This window comes from Nicotiana tomentosiformis, chromosome 1, assembly GCF_000390325.3.
Source record: "Nicotiana tomentosiformis chromosome 1, ASM39032v3, whole genome shotgun sequence".
Taxonomy (NCBI): Eukaryota; Viridiplantae; Streptophyta; class Magnoliopsida; order Solanales; family Solanaceae; genus Nicotiana; species Nicotiana tomentosiformis.
This window is the reverse complement of record NC_090812.1, coordinates 122,641,371-122,659,850: the sequence shown is the minus strand read 5'-3', so window position 1 is coordinate 122,659,850 and position 18,480 is coordinate 122,641,371.

Here is an 18,480-nt window from a genome sequence, read left to right as displayed (position 1 = left end):
AATGTTTTTAGTAATTGGAATTCATGAGTTTTGTCAAGTGAAATTGGTGACGAAAATGGAGAAGACATGAAATCGGATAAGGGAGAAAGAAAAAGGAAAAAAAAGAAGAAAAGAAAAAAGAAGAAAGAAAAGAAAAAGGTAAAGAAAAAAAGTACTAATAAAAAGAAAATAGTGTTTGCAATATACTTTAATACAATTAACGAAAGAGCTAATTAGTTTGGGTGGATTCCGTTTTGAAAAGAGCATATATGAGCCAACTGTGTAACTCTAAGGGCATATATGGACCAACTATGTGACGGTAAGGGCATATTTGAGCTAAAGTATTAACGAAGGGCAAATGTGCTCAATTTCGTATAGTACAAGGGCATATTTGTACCTTTTCCGTATAGTTAAACTCCTTCATCCGAACTAGTACTAAAAGAGAAGAGGCTCTTCTTTGGCCTAAATCTGAAGTTTGGAACTTCAAGTAAGCTCTAACTTAATGAAAGATCTTCGATGAAGACAATCTGGTTCATGCCATTTGGTTTGCAATCACATTTCTTCCCTGAATATATGAATAAAAAGGAAGGATCTTCTGTTTCAAATCCCTTATATGTGCCATGATGTTGTGACTTGTCATGGAGGTCTGACTTTCTTATTGATTATATTAACCAACACAAGAGAATCAGATTCAAGAATAATCTTAAGAAAATCTCTATCAATATATATATGCGATCCTTCTAGAATTACCTTAGCTTCAACCACATTATTACTATAGAGACCAAAGTAATCAACAAGGGCTAAAAGCATATGCCCCCGATGATCCCTTATTATGCCACCCCCTCCAGCACACTCAGGATTACCCTTACTATAGCCATCTACATTCATTTTCATCCACCCCTCCTCGGGCCTAGACTATATAACCAGTTGACTTTAATTTCTCCACATAAGCACACTTGTCCTCCCATATTGCAGGTAAATTTAACTTAGAGAATTGGCATTACAGAATCAATGACATTAAGTGACACACCTGCCAGACAGTATACCTACTATACATATGTAGATTCTCAAACCTTGCTGCACATTTGTTCTTTCATATTTCCCAGCTAATTATAGATGGAAGACATTATAACAGAACCCTATGTACTTCAAACTTCGGTGGATGCGCCGCTTCACTTAAAGGCGGATGAGTCAACCTTTTTAAGTGAAATAAAAGTTACTAAGTTAGTCACTTCATCTCTCTTTCTTACCCGCCCTTATTAGTAGTAGGTAACCTTTCTTCCAGCTTTTTCCAAGACTTTGGTATAGTCCCATCACAAACTCTTAACTGATGGTGTATATGTAGGGCGCAATATATTTAGCTAACTAATACATCTAATTAGTTATTCTAGACAGCTCATGCATCCATGTAGCGTGACTAACTCCTACAATCTCACTCATAACTATTTTACTCGTATCGCGTAGGGGGTTTCCAAACTGGCTTGATTGAGTGACTGTTCTATTGAGCGGCAATGTGTGATAGTGCATACGTCTGGATCTCCAGTGACATTACACAATGCTCAAGTCAGTTATTTGCATAAATAATAGCTGAAGTAGTATAAAAGTATTACAAAAGAAGCTTTTAGAAAGTGTGTTAAATATTTCGAGTGTGCAAAACACAGCCTCCTCTTGGATCTCCCAATGCACCTTATGATCTCAAGTGTGAGTTTGTTTGTGTGCTTGACTTGTATGTTTCTGCCTCCTTCCCGTAGTTATAGTATGTAAAGTTACTCATGCTTCTGCTGGGTGGGAGATTGCAGGTACAAAATAGAATAGTCCAAGCGCATATAAGCTAGCCAGAACATCATAATTTTTTTTAAAAAAAAAAGTTCAAAGGGGAATTTTGGTCTTGCCTCAAGCTAATAAAGTGGAGTGTTTCCCTCAATTCTCTTTGTTTTTGCACCTAAATAGGACTATAATCTATATGTGTGTCTATATATTATTTACAATCTATCTATCTATCTATACTATATTAAAAGTGAGAAGCTATTAAGTTAAAAGTTAAATTACTAAAATGCCCATTAAAAGTTAAAGAAATTTTAATAATTATATTTAAATAAAAAAATAATGAATTTGAAGAGTCCTTTCCTGAGAAGGTTGTAACTAACTTCTATAGTTAAAACAAACCTTTGCTTTCAAAATTAGTGTCCAATCGTAGGCAACCTAGTTATAAGAATATACTCTAAAGGATCGGAGTAGCCAACGCATAAGAATAGATGAAGAGAGAAATCAAATATTCTTCTTTCTGCCAACTTCTCAAAAGTTCGCTGCCAACGTACACATTTTGGGTGCTCTTTAGATTTTGTTTTTCTTTTTCAAGATATACTTTCTCCAATCAAATATATAAGTTTATATCATTCATTATTATAGCTTTTGAGAGACTTCCAAGATTAGTCTTGAGGTCTTATTCAACTGGACAAATTGGAGATGGTATCCTTCATGGTTAGACAATTTAAGCAGCAGAGGTTTATTTCGATCGTCCATGATGTACAAATAATACTGTTGTGGTTTGATTATAAAAAAAAATACAACTTCATCCATAAAAAGATGAGATCAAATATAACTTGAGGTTTCAGTTTTCACAATTCACAACTTTTATTAAATTCATTACATACGTACCTTATATATTTAAACTCTTTATTCAATACTACAATCAAACCTCTCTATAATAGTCTCATTTGTTCTGAAATTTTTTGCCTGCTATAGTGAAATGCTGTTATAGAGGACATATATTATAACATAATATAATATTCGGTTCCGAGAATAACTCGACTTTTATAGTGAATGACTATTATATATGAATGTTGTTATAGAGAGATCTGACTGTATTCACTAACCAATGTTCATTCTTTATACAATTAATTTTTTTACAAGAAAGTAGATACAAACCAGTATTCAATTAGATTCAGACGATATTCAATTATCTTGACCTCGGCAAATAAGTTACGGTATGATGATCTACATTGATCATTCACAAAAATTTATATTTTTATTATTTGATATAAAATTATTTACTCAAAGTTTTATTTTATAATATTCATATATTCTTTTACAAAATCGTGTACTATATTACTTGGCATATAATAACTAAAAACAGAAAACTTTTAACTTAAAAAGTAAATTATGTAAAAACCCTCCTGACTTATCTAAATACCCTACTAATGCTTCATATCCTTTTTAACAGTTACAACCCTAAAGAAAATCTAACACGTACTAATAACTCCCAATTAAAGAAGGTAAATGGAATTATGTGTTTGCTTGGGAATTTGCAAAATTTTACAAAAAAAGAAAATGATTTGAAACGGCGTGTTTAAAACTATTAAAATTACAAAGGCTAAAACTCAAAAGTTAAATTACATAATTGCCTTTTTGCTTAATTTAAATCTCCTACTAAGAAAAACATATTAATTAAATACTAAATTTATTTGAAGAGGTGTAACCTTTCATAGTAATATTAGTTCGTAATGTTCAATGTTGCTGCCTTTATTGAGCCTAAAGGAGGGAAATACACGATTGTTTAATTTATACTATCTATATGTATCAAGAATTATATTATGGCAAAATCTTTTTATGTGGGATACGTTTTTGTCAAAAGGTATATAAATTTGTGATTGTTGCTTTTATGGATTTTCTTCTCATACAAAGGAGTCTACCTAACGTGTTTAGAAAATAAAAAATTCACTCTGACCTTGCGGACATAAGGAAAATTATGAAAAATATCGATCGCATGCAAAAAGAACAAAGACGAAAGGTGTCCGTCTTTGATATAATATGCAAATCTCTTGGATGAGACTGAATAAATATCGGGTCCTATTTTTTAACTTCACTTTATTATTTATTTATGAATTTCTACCTTTTGTGAGTTTTATTTTTTGTAAATATTAGGATAGATGACATACTTATGATGATCTTGAAATGCATATTAAATTTATATTTTTGATATGTTGTAATTGTTATTTCATTGCCAAAAGCATTTAGTTAGCAAAAAATTATATGTTGCATACTTGCATGTTTAAATCACGTTTAGTATATTTTTAAATTGTGGGATGATATTCGATTACAAAAAAATATTAACCCTTGACCAATATCTAAATATAAATTAAAACTTGATTACTCTCATGATTTCAAGTTGGTGTAAAGAGAGTTTATTTTCAAAATGATGTTGTAGTATAATGTTATACTAACTATCCTATTACATTGTTGTCTCTTAATTGAAACTATTATCAATAAAAGAGCCATATGAATGGTCTAATATTACAGAGAGAAATTTTTTATGACTTTCGTATTGCAAAGAGGTGGAATAGGTAATAATCTAAAGTTCCTGTGAAAGAATATAAATATGGTACAAGAAGCTTTTGTGGTTGTAAAACATTATAAGATAATCAAAGAAGTAAAGTAGATGTATAAAAAGAGCAGTCCAGTGCACTAAACTTTCGCTATGCATGGGGTCCGGGGAAGGGTCGGACCACAAGGGTCTATTGTACGCAGCCAAACCTTATACAAAAGGTTTTTCCGTATCAGCTCCTTCTACCTATACCGCAGTTGAAGCACCTAAAGGAGAATTTGGTGTCTTTCTGGTACACTGCATTTCTGTAAGAGGATGATTCCTGGGCTCGAACCCGTGACCTCCTAGTAACATGACATTAGTTTTGCCAGTGACGCCAAGACTCCCCTTCATTAGAAGTATGTATTATAATGTGTAAAAATTTTAATGTTAATTTTTTTTTAATTTATTGTCTATCTCAAACAAGACTGTTGATCATGATTCATGTAGAAAGTACAAAACCTATCTTTTATATATATATATATATATATATATATATCTCTTGCTTTCTCTACCAAACCATATTATGTTCAGTCAAAATGGCAATCAAAGTAAAAATAGTGAAATAACGTGTTCCTATTAACAAGTCACAAAATATATACAAGCAGCTTCTTTTAATAATCATGTGACAAAGTGGAAGGACTTCTTTGAACCAAATAAGAGCTACTAATATACAAAGAAGTTGAAATAGCTTTTACTGACAACACCATTGTAAAGGAATCAACTAATGACATTGCCACCCAAAAATATTTCAAATAGTTAAAATCCTTGAAAGAGGCAGAAAAATTTTGTGATGACACTATCTTTGGTAGTTATTTATAGAAATTTATGAATTATTTTGTACACAATTAATTACTAATACTTATTACTAATTTTTTAATCTCATAATTTTAGATATAGTTTGCATGTTAGTAACACGAAAAACACTTATCGGAGAAAGATGGACTTGGAGAAGAGAGTACAATTGAAAAGTAAATTTAAATTATACACATAAAAAATATTTTGGTGCACTATATAAAATTATCACTTAGTTGAGATGCTTCATTAGATTGTATCTCATAAAATTAAATAAGTAAAAATATCATATGTATATAATAAAATTTTAATTTTCGTCTTTGTAGGTTCAAATAATATCCAATCATCTTGACATCGATAAAGAAATTCACCATAAAACGATCTACACTGATTTTTTCATAGAATTTTGTACATTTTTCTTTTATGTTTGATTATGTACTCAAAATTATTATTTTAATAATATTTATAATAATTTACAAAATTATGCACTACATAGCTCTTCATACATGCACGTGCAACGCACGTATCGAGAAACTAGTTATTATAAAAGTGGGAAGCACCAAACCAAAAAGTTAAATTACCAATATGCCCTTTAAAAAGATAATAATTAAATAAATTATCTATTGTTATAAATAGAGTTTTATTTAAGGTGAATTTCTATATTTTAGAAAGATTCTAGGGATTGATACTTTATGGCTAAGTCACTCTTTCCCTATAAATAGAGGGGTTCCATTCCATTGTAATTCATCTCAAATCAATAAGAATTCTCTCTTTACTTTTCTCTGTAATATTCTTCTTCTTCTTCTTCTTCTTCTTCTTCTTCTTCTTCTTCTTCTATTGTTTCATTTCACGTTATCAGCACGAGACTCTACCGTCTCAAGAAGCTCTTTGAGAAGATTAAGGTATAACTTTTCTCCTCTTTTAATTATGACTAATATTATGAAAAGAAAGTTCATTGCCCTTAAAATTTCGTGCAAGAACTATATGACATGGTGTTGGATGCTGAAATTCATTTAGATGTAATGGGTCTTGGAGACGCCATTAAAGATAAAAATAAAACATCTATCCAAGACTGTGCTACAGCCTTGATTTTTTTGCGCCACACCTTGATGAAGGGTTGAAAATAGAATATCTCACAGTCAAAGATCCACTTGTTTTGTGGAATGACTTAAAGAAAAGATATGACAACTTAAAGTTGGTCACTCTTCCACAAGCACGATATGATTGGGTTCATCTGAGGCTCCAAGACTTTAAGTATGTGTCTAAATATAATTCTGCGATGTTCAGAATTACTTCTTAATTAAAACTCTGTGGAGATAGTATCACTGACTATGATATGCTTGAAAAAACGTTCACAACGTTTTATGCCTCCAATATGGTCTTGCAATAACAGTACCGAGAGATAGGTTTCAAGAAGTACTCTGAGTTGATTTCTCTTCTCCTTGTGGCTGAACAAAACAACGACTTGCTTATGAGAAATCACGAAAATCGACCCACTAGGTCTACACAATTGCTTGAAGTGGATGAGGTGTATTCCCATTATGCTAAGAGTGGAAAAGGTCGTGGCCGTGTTCGTGGCCGTAGTCATGGAAGAAATTTTTCTGGTGTTAATAATCCCCCAAAGAAAAATAACCACCAAAAGTGGAAAGGGAAAGATGAGAAGCCAAAAGCAAAGGGTTCAGAAACTGAATGGTATCGTTGCGATGGAAAAAGGTATTGGGCAAATATTTGTCGAACACCAAGACATTTGGTTGAGCTTTATCAAGCATCTCTAAAGAATAAAGGCCTTGAAGCTAATTTTGTCTCTCACAATAAATTTGACATCACCCATTTGGATGTGACAGACTTCTTTGAGCACCCTGAGGAAAAAATAGATCACTTGATCGGTGATGGATCTGTAGTTGAAGATGATTGAGTAGTTTGATTTAGTGAATAAACATCATGTAATCACAGTTCTTTACCTGAGTAATAGTCATTGTTATCAATTAGTATTATTTGTTTTATGGGATAATGTTAGTTCGTTTTGATTAAATATAGTTCTAGTATTCGTTTTAAATAACATTTCAGTTGCTTAGTTTTCAAGGATAGTCAAGTAATTATTTTGACATCAACTGTATGAGAGGACAACAACTTAAACACCATAAACTAACGTATGTAGCTTGTCTATTTCTGTTATACATACGTATTTAACTAAAAGACGGCAATATGTACAACTGTTTTAAATGTATCTATTTCATTAAAATGACAGTTTGGTCACTAGCAAACAAATTTTTCAATATTTACTAGTAGTATCAAATTTAATTGTTTCGGTTCTCCATCCAAAAGGAATATACTTAAATGCTAGTATTATATTATTATGCTTAACACAGAAAATTAGTACATAGTTCAATAGTAGTTCAGAAAAATATGCTGCACTTTTAATACTTGTGTTCAAGCAAATTGTTCGTAAGCCTAGTATCTGATAAAGCATCATTGACCTTTTCTCCGAGAAGGATGTCAATTAAGAGGTTATATGTATAACTTTGACCATTTTTATTTAACATATTTAATTTAGAAAATCTTTTTGTTACTTAACCATTGTATAATATATTATTTATCGTATCTCGTTAATATGACTACAATATTTTATCGTTTTGTTTATTATATACTTTATAAACGTTGGTCCTGTTTTTTACGTTTATACAATTTATTGTCTACTTTTGTGTTTAGTTAACTTTATTTGCACAATCATTGTTTCATGTGCATTAATACGACTTAATTTTATTTTTTTGTGTGTTTTTAAATCATATGACAAACTAATAATAATTGCATTATTTTTAGCTATGAAATTGTTTGTATCATAAATTAGAGTTTGCTCAAAATTGCATTAAAAATTAATATTGAGTTATTGATTTAACTTTGTTTCTTTTCCTTTTTCTCTAAAAATACTAATGTTTATTCGTATATTTCTTTTGTATGTCAAACCATGGGAAACAAATATGGATATCTCACAAAGTAAACTTGGATCAAAGTCCAATTATAAAAATATTTGTTTAATTGATTAATGTACGACACATACAATATTCAAAGAGAAGAAATATTTCTCTCATTTAAGTATGTGTAAGGCACATGTTACTACAATTTCTGGTAGTAGTAATCTAATTGAAGTCTCTGGAAGAGCTACTATTACTCTGCCTAGGGGAATAATAATTATCATAGATAATGCAATATTCTCCTCCAAGTCCAAAAGGAACTTGTTGAGTTTTAAAGATATCCGCCGAAATGAATATCATATTGAGACAATAGATGAGAATAATCTTGAATATCTCATCGTTAACAAAAATATCTCTGGCTAAAAATATCTTTTGTGGCATGTATTGGACAAGAATTAGTGTAATTGAGGCACATTCTATCGTAAAACAAAAGGTTACTGATTTCAATACTGTTGTACTTTGGCATGATCGATTGAGACATCCTGGATCAATTATGATGAGACAAATTATAGAAAACTCAAATGGGCATCCATTAAAGAATTTAAAAATTCTTTTAAATAATAAATTTTCTTGCACTTCTTGTTATCAAGGCAAGTTAATTATTAGACCATCACCAACAAAGGTTGGGGTTGAGTCCCTTGCGTTTTTGGAACGTATACAAGGGGATATTTGTGGACCTATTCACCCACCTAGTGGGTCTTAATAGGTGCATCTTCTGGATGGTCTCATGTGTGCCTATTGTCATCTCACAACCTGGCATTTATAAAATTAATGGCACAAATAATTCGATTACGGGCACAATTCCCCGATAACCTAATTAAGTCTATTAGACTCGATAATGCTGCTGAATTTTCATCCCAAGCATTTAAGGATTATTGATTATCAATTGGGATAAAAGTGTAACATCCTGTAACTCATGTTCACACTCAAAATGGCCTTGCAGAGTCTTTGATTAAATGTCTGCAATTGATAGCAAGACCGTTACTCATGAAAATGAGGTTACCCACTTCTGTTTGGGGTCCTGCCATTTTGCATGCAGCAATGCTAGTTTGTTTCAAACTGACAAATTATCATAAATATTCCCCGTTGCAATTAGTTTTGGGTCATGAACCTAATATATCCTATTTAAGAATTTTTGGATGCGCACTATATATGCCTGTAGCACAACCATATCACACCAAGATGGGTCCCCAAAGAAGGTTAGGAATATATATTAGGTTTGAATCGCCCTCCATTATTCGCTACCTCGAAACATTAACGGAAAATTTGTTCACTACTCGATTTGTAGACTGTCTATTCGATGAGACACTTTTCCCAAAATTAGGGGGAGAAATTGGTGAAATCAAACGAAAAATTTTGTGAAAAAATTCATCATTGTCTCATCTTGATCCACGTGCCTCTATTTGTGAAAAAAGAGGTGCAAAAGATTATCCATTTGTAGAAAATAGCAAATCAAATGCCAGATGCATTTACGGATCTGAAAAGGATAACAAAATCACATATCCCTGCAGAGAATGTTCCAATCCGTATTGATGTCCCTGTTGAATAATCTTCTAGTGTCATAGCTAATGAGTCAAAAGCACGCCTAAAACTTGGCAGACCATTGGGTTCTAAGAATCGAAATCCTAGAAAAAGGAAAATAAATGATCAAAATGACACTACGAAAGAGTCTCATGAAGAAATCCACGATTTAACCAATCCTGAGATTCATGAGGAAATCACTGAGCCTGGGACTCAAGAAAATAAGGAACTATCAATAAACCCAATCGATATTGAGACAAATTTAAACCGATTGGGTATAGTGGTGGATTATGTCTTTGCATATAATATTGTATCTAGCATTATGCAAGATGTGATTGAATCTTGAAACTCAATCTGTTGGAGAATGTGGACAAAGACGTGATTGGCCAAAATGGTAAGAAGCAATCCAATCTGAATTGGATTCACTTGCGAAACGTGAAGTTTTTGGGCCTGTAGTCCAAACACCTAATGGTGTTAAACTTGTTGGCTATAAATGGGTCTTTATACTTAAGAGAAATGAGAAAAATGAGGTACAAAGATATAAGGCACGTCTTGTTGCACAAGAATTTTCACACATGATCTTCAAAAGAATGGTGATATCAATGTGCAACAGATTCTTTCAAGTGATAATATGGATGATTTGTTCACCAAATCTCTACCGACATCAACCTTTAAGAAATTAGTGTACAAGATTGGGATGCGAAGGCTCAAGGGCTTAAATTGATGCTCTCATCAGGGGGAGTTATGTACTCCTTTTTCCTTACAAGGTTTTGTCCCACTGGGTTTTTCTTGCAAGGTTTTTAACGAGGCAACCAAAAGGCGTATTGTTAGATATGTGTACTCTTTTTCCTTCACTAGAATTTTTTTTCACTGGGTTTTATTTTAGTTAAGATTTTAACGAGGCACATTATCTGTTGAATAGACATTCAAGGGGGAGTGTTATAAATAGATTTTTATTTAAGGTGAATGTCTATATTTTAGAGAGATTCTAAGGATTATTACTTTGTGGCTAAGTCAATCTTTCCTTATAAATAGAGGGGTTCTATTCCATTGTAATTCATCACAAATCAATACGAATTCTCTCTTTACTTTTCTCTACAATATTCTTCTTCTTTTATTGTTTCATTTCACCTACAAATATATTACAAATTTAAATTGTGCCTTTTCAAAATAGTTGTGTTCTTTCATGGATAACTACTAACTTTTAAATTAAAGGCATGCAACTTTGCTATACATATATATGGGCGTTGTCTCACGTGCTCAATGACAAAATAATTATTTACAAAACGATGTTCATTTAATCTCAAAAGAGAATCAGCCACTAAAACCGCGCTCCTTCTCGTTCTTCACCATGACCTTTATTTCCTATCCAATTTAATAAATAAAACATAACGCCAATCATACAAGCCAACGCTTTATACACTTTTTTGAAGAGCATGAATTGCCACCGGTTAAATGCTTCCGGTCATTCCAACGCTTCATACTCAACCATTAGTGGAGGTGACGAAGCATCCTTTTCTTCTCAAAGGAGATATGACTAAGCACCAAGTAGCGGCGGAGACAGAATTTTCGTTAAAGGGGTTCAAAATAAAAAAAAATTAAAAAATTAAATGAGATTGTAGCTAGTGAAAATTGAACTAATGACCTCACAAAGGTTTTAAACCCCCTTGACCACTAAGCTATACTTTTGGGCTATGTCAAGGGGATTCAAAACATTACATATAGAGATAAAAAAATAGATTTTGCCTTATATATACAGTGTAATTTTTCGGCGAAGGGAGTTCGAGTGAACCCCTTCCGCCCCTAAATCCGCCCTGGCACCAAAGCTCTTCTGCTACTTTAACAAAAAATCTATTTTACATATTCTACTTTAATTTCATTATAGTTCTTTATTTCTTCACTATTCTGATATGAGCCTTTAGGTTCCTAACTGAACTAGCTTCGCAAGTGTCACGATCCAAAATTTACTAGTCGTGATGATACCTAACCCAACTCGCTAGGTAAGCCAACTAACAGTTAACATATCCTAAATAAGATTAATGAGAAATAAATGATGAAATAACTGGACTTGTACACAACAACCCAAGGACTAGTAGTACAAATCATGAGTCACTAAGACTTAGATTTACAAACTGAAATGAAAAATGATACAACATCTGTTTGAAATGTACAGAAATAGAGTCTCAAATCTAGAACTACCAAGAACTAGTGGTAGTGAAAACTCGAACGCGGGTGCATCTTCAATGCCAGCTCCCGCTATACACAGCAGCATCAACTCCAAGACCTGAGCAAGGTGCAGAAGTGTAGTATGAGTACAACTGGCCCCATGTACATAATAAGTATCCTAACTAATATCGGCGAGGTAAAGGAAGCAAGAACTATAAATGATACTCACTAACACCTATACAGTTCATAATTTCAACAAGTATAGAACAGATATATGATCAAATCAGAAAATCTCAGGTAAACCACTTTGATGCTCACAACTCTTTATTTTAAAATATTCTACTCAGTCAAAAATTCAGCATATAAAGAAGATATGCAAGTAAATCAGGTAAATAGGCAAGGAAGGTGCAAGTAAAGATGAAATGCAATAACCAAATATCAGCCCGTTGTGGCGCGCAACCCGATCCAATAACAATAAGCCAATAAGGCCTGTTGTGGCATGTAGTCCGATCCAATAATAGTAACCAGCTCTGCTAGAGCTCATATCAACCAGAAGCCCATCGGTTTCTCACAATCTGCGTGTACACCATCAAGAGAGAAATATGAGAGGATGAACCTAGGGGATGAATCCTTATCCACACGCAAGTACGGCCAATTCAACGTGCTACCAGACCGGCGTGGTCACAGGCTCAATATCATAATCCGCCCGGCATGGTCACATGCTCAATGTAATGGATCAGTCTGGCATGGTCACATGCTATATACAATCCGCCCGGCGTGGTCACAAGCATATCAACACCATCCGCCTGGCATGGTCACAGGCATAACAACACAATTTGCCCGGAGTAGTCACAGGCATCTAGTCCAAATCATATCACAGAAGCAAGTATACAAGAACACATGTATATGATGAATAATTATCAGATTTTATTCTTTTGGACCGGTATAATAACATGCTAAAGTGTGGACATGTGCAAAGTGTACTATCATAGCTCAAATCAACAATTTAATCACATAAATAGCAATTTTCAAGATTAATCAGGGAATTAGCCTTGTCGTAGCCTCTAACATGGCTCAAATAGTTCATAACAATGTTACAAATATGAGAAAACATTATAGCTTAAGACTTAACAGTCAATTCTAGGCATATCATAGCCTAAGCATTATCCCGAGCATAAATAAATACCCTGGTGCCCTCACATGGGCTCAGACCTCACACATATGTGCACCCATAGCACGTAGCTATCACAAATAATTCAGGCAACAAGTGCCTAAACCAAGTTTAGATAGGATACTTACCTCAAGCAAGCCAAATCAACTACTGAGCAAGCCAAGCAATCCTCTATAAGATCCATCCCACACAAATCGACCTCTGAACGGTTTGAAACTAGCCAAAAGTAACTCAAAAATATCAAATAATACCTAATGAAACAAACCCAATCGATAAAGGTCGAATCTTTAATCAATTACTCAAAGTCAACCAAAAAGTCAAACCTGGGCTCGCACCTCGAAATCCAACAAAACTCATAAATTCCAATAATTCATTCAATTACGAGTCCAACCATACCAAATTCACTCAAATCCGACTCCGAATCGATGTTCAAAACTCAAATAATCACTTTAGGAAAGTTTAGACAAAACCCCCAATTTCTCTTTTAAAACCATCAATCAAACGCCAAAATCGAAGATGGAATCATGGAATAAAATCAAAATCGAGTAAAAAACACTTACTCCAAAATCGCCCAAAACCGAGCTCAAAATCTCAAAATATGAATAAAATAACCAAGCCCTCGATATATAGCTTCTGCCCAGGCTTTTCCGCTTTTGCGGAACAAAGGTCGCTTCTGCGACATCGCATCTGGGTGATTCCATTGCAGATGCGAGACTCACTCAAATCCAGCCTTTCCACTCTTGTGCTCCAAAATGCACATCTGTGACTTCGCAGGTGCGCTCCAGCTCCGCATCTGCGCACACCTTCCGCGCCTGCGGACATACATGACCTCGCCCAAAATGTGCTTCTGTGCCACTAGTGTCGCTTCTGCGGCTCCGTAGGTGGACACAAAATTCCGCATATGCGGAGACAACCCAACTCCATCCTCCTCACAGGTGCATCCATAAAATTCGCTTCAGCGACCATCGCACCTGCGCAGATCCAACTGCAGATGCGCAACACCAGAACCAGCTTAGACCAGCAACCACACATGAAGGAGAAATGGTCCAAAACATGTCCGTAACTCCCCCGAGCCCCTCGGGATCCCGTCCGAACATACCAACAAATTCCAAAACATAACACGGACATACTCGAGGCCTCAAATCACACATAACAACATCAAAACTACAAATCACACCTCAAATCAAACTTAATGAACTTTCAAACTTTCAACTTCCAAAACTCATGCCGAACCATATCAAATCAACTCGGAATGACCTCAAATTTTGCACACAAGTGCCAAATGGCATAAAGAGCCTATTCCAGCTGCCGGAGCAATAATCCAAATCAGATATCCTCAAATTCAACTCCCGGTCAAACTTATGAACTTTTCAAACCTTCAAATTTCCAACTTTCGCCAAATAGTATTGAAACCTTCTAGAAACATCCAAATGCAAATCCGGGCATACGCCCAAGTCCAAAATTACTATCCGGACTTAATAGAACTATCAAAACTCTGATACGAGGCCAAATACACTAAAGTTAAACTTGGTCAATTCTTCCAACTTATAGCTTCCTAGTTGATAATCATTCTTCCAAATCGATCCCGAATCGCCTGAAAACCAAAGCCGACGATTCATACAAGTCATAATATATCATATGAAGCTACTCGAGACTTCAAACAACTGAATGGAATGTAAATGCTCAAAATGATCGGTCGGATCGTTACATTCTCCCCCACTTTAGCGTACGTTCATCCTCGAACGTGCCAAGAGTCGTTTCAAAGCCATCAAATCATGGTGAGTTCATGGACAAACTCGGGGGTGATCTCACATCACCCCAATCCATTCAAGCCTGACAACACAACATAACTGAAGATCCTTACTTCAACCTTAGCCCATAAACCTTGGAATCAAATTTCCAATATCCGGAATCCATTACAAGACCCGACCCTCACATCTATACACTGTATAAGTCTAAACAAATCAAGCTATAACCATAACCCCAGTTGTAATCACATGATATACCACATAACTCAGATACTCACAACAATAACTTCCGGCCACAATAGCCGCTCAATGCCAAATCCGGTACCGGTAACAAACCTCACATCAAATAATACCTTGTTCCAAACCTTTCTTCACTGCCAATGGTGAATGAAACACACAGAAACTCGTAACCACCCATCAAATCAACAAGTCATGGAGCTCTCTCTCATCCCACAAGATCCAAAGCCAAATTCTAAGCTGATCAGTGATATTATTCTTCAAAATATACCGCAATCAAATTCGACAACACTTGTTCCAGGTCCAATACCCCAATCTCATCCAGTACAAGCTGCTAAACCGACATGCCACACCAATACTACCTCAAGCCACATACCGTGCAATCCGTGCACCAAACGAACAACAACTTAGATGCTCTCAGTAATGGAAAGAGAATCAAATGAGAGAACCATTCCGCAAGCTCAACAGATACCACCACAAGTACAATGTTATGAACCCATCACACATAGTATAACTAAAACACTCAAACCTCACACAAAGGATCATATCCCATCCTAACTCCGCTCAAGTGTGTGACCCAATCCAAACACCGATCCACATGAAATACCTCGAACCATGATGCTTAAAATCAACAAGCATGTGCATGTCATTAACAAACTCACGGCGTACATGACCATAGCCATGGAGAATCGAATTGCACAATATACCACAACCCAAAGACCATACCAAGGCGCAACCAACCATTCAACACCCCAAGAGCTATCTCACCCGAGTTTCGCTACAAGGAACAAATAGACCCCCATCATGTGTGCAATAACCAACAAATCACAACCCATCATAGCATATAAGAGTAACACATAGAATATATCAGAACACGAACAAGCTCAACTCCAACTGAATGACACACCACTCAACAATAATAGTGCTAAGTCAACAAATCTGACCCGGTGTAGAATACGCATCCCCATTGGGCCCCCAAATCAACTCTGGTCACCCACAGATAGATAAACTGTCACGCCCCGAACTCGGGGAGCACGACCGGCGCTCAACCGAGTGAACCCAGCCGAGCAAGCCTATTAGATTTCCTTCTACCCAAACTCATCCATGAATAAAGAGGAGATGTACTCCATTAATCAAACACTGAAAAGATTTCATTAACAACTCCCATTTCATTTCCATTAGCAGCTTCATTCATAATTTCCAAAATATTACAAGTTTATAGATATATTGAAAAACATGTTTGCCAATTACCAATATTTCTAGTCCAATTCCCCACATCAAACACCACACACAACCTGTCTACGGAGCCTCTAAGTACAACAGAAGAGTAGTATGGAAGTACCGGCAATAAGGCCCCGACTATACCTCAAAACACAATGTACAATCAAATGACATCAAGCCCGGAATAGAGTAGGGCTCACCAAAACCTATTGAATAAAAAATGACCACTAACGAGGACCAAAGCTGCCCGCTGATGAACTAACTGCATACATTGAAGATGCAGCGCTCCCGGCAAAAAGGGACGTTAGTACATATGGAATAGTACTAGTATGTAAAGCTAACTGTCCACTTTCAAAATAGAATGCCAATATAAGAAAGGGAAAACCATAGAAAGAGGAAGTCACAATCAACGTTATCCAAATGCACAGTTAAAATATAATAATTTCCAAAATACAAAAATATTATATATATTTTTGGTTGGGAGATATTTAGTACCGATATACCAGTGTTCACAATACCAATATTGACAATACCAATACCACCGTACTTTTAGCACGGAGTCTGATCACGACCCGATCGGATAGGCCATCTCATCCTAGACATCAACCACAATTATAATTTCAATTACAATTTCCAGCACAATCACCACCATGTGTGCGGCATGGCGTCCGATCATGACCCGATCGGCTAGGCCGTCTCACCACAATGCCGTGTGAATCGACATCATCAGATCCCAAATAAGGAGAATAATCACAATTCACTCCTACACCGACACGTGTAGTTTCGGGGTTAGGTTATTTCAACCTACCCTTCCTCGGTGACTATCGATGCTCCCAAAAATATTTTTGATTTGCATACAAAGGAAATAGAAGTACAAATTACAATTTACCTCATAACCTTTCATACCGTATATAACATCATTGGTACTTTCAACCACTTACAACATCATTATTTCATTGGCTCTCTTGGCCATAAATATGATTCATCATTCATGGCATGGTGGCCATATTTCATATTTCACACTTTCATTTATTTACTTACATGGATCATCATCATAAATATCAACATATAAAATATTCCGGGAATCACAACTTTAAATTCATTAGTAATGAGGACTTTAAACACAATGAATTTCTTTTCAAGAAATGGAGTAAAATAATTGGCAATCGAAGCACAAGTTAAAATCATAAATGAGTAACACGTCATTTATTCTTGAAATACTTTTTCCCAAAAAGGGCAATACACAATTTCAACTCAAAAATATATAGGAGTTCAAAACACATTGTAAATACTTACAAAGCATAGCATTAATTGAATCAACCACATTTGGGCACGACTTGAGTACATAAGCCTTTAGGAAAATCTATTATCGAAGTTAATTTGGAACAATTGAATCAAGACTCATTTATTAACCTTTCTCATATCATTTTCTTTCATTGGAACTATTGGCCACAAGTATAACTTTCATTCTTGGCACGGTGGCCACACTTTATATCACCAACTCTCTTCTTTCACTTTCAAGCATATTTATATATTATCAATAACAAGGCATTTTTAAATCAAGACTTTAGGTACACAGCACATATGAGAAATTTAGAGTCATAAGCATATCGATTTTTTCTCACATAATTTGGCATAATAGCTTTCATTTGGAACACGACTCAAAGCCATACCATTTTAATATACAACCCATACTTTGAACATATATCTTTCGACATAAGGCTCATTCAGAATAGTCAAATTAATAAGGAATAATCGGAACATAGGAATTAGAAACTTGAGCCAACCATACTTGAAACTCACGGGAACATCATGGAATTTAATTCTAAGAGAGTAGTTAGCCAACATACCTGAAAATTGCCCCTTAATGATACTACAATGATCCACTACACTAAGAAACTTCAATCTACAATAACAACATCTAATGGGAACAACATTAGTAACAAATCCCATAGTTTAGGCTATTTAGGCGTTTTATCAAACACCTAGTAGCCATAAATCTCTATATCTTTTAACCATAGAATTAGTTCATCCAACTACTACCATTTACCAAAATTTTATCCCGTCATCATTCTTAAACAATTCATAACTTCCAACATCACATACATGACCATCCATCCATACCCAACCAACGAAATTCCATCAAATAATCACCTTTCAATCTCTACAATGCTTATGTATTTAAATTGGGAACTTATGGCTTCCAATCACCATATCATAAGTTCCAATACTTAATTCATACTTATATTCCTATAATATATCCATACATGTAAGTCTAAGGGTGTAGGATTACCTTTAGGAAGAAAT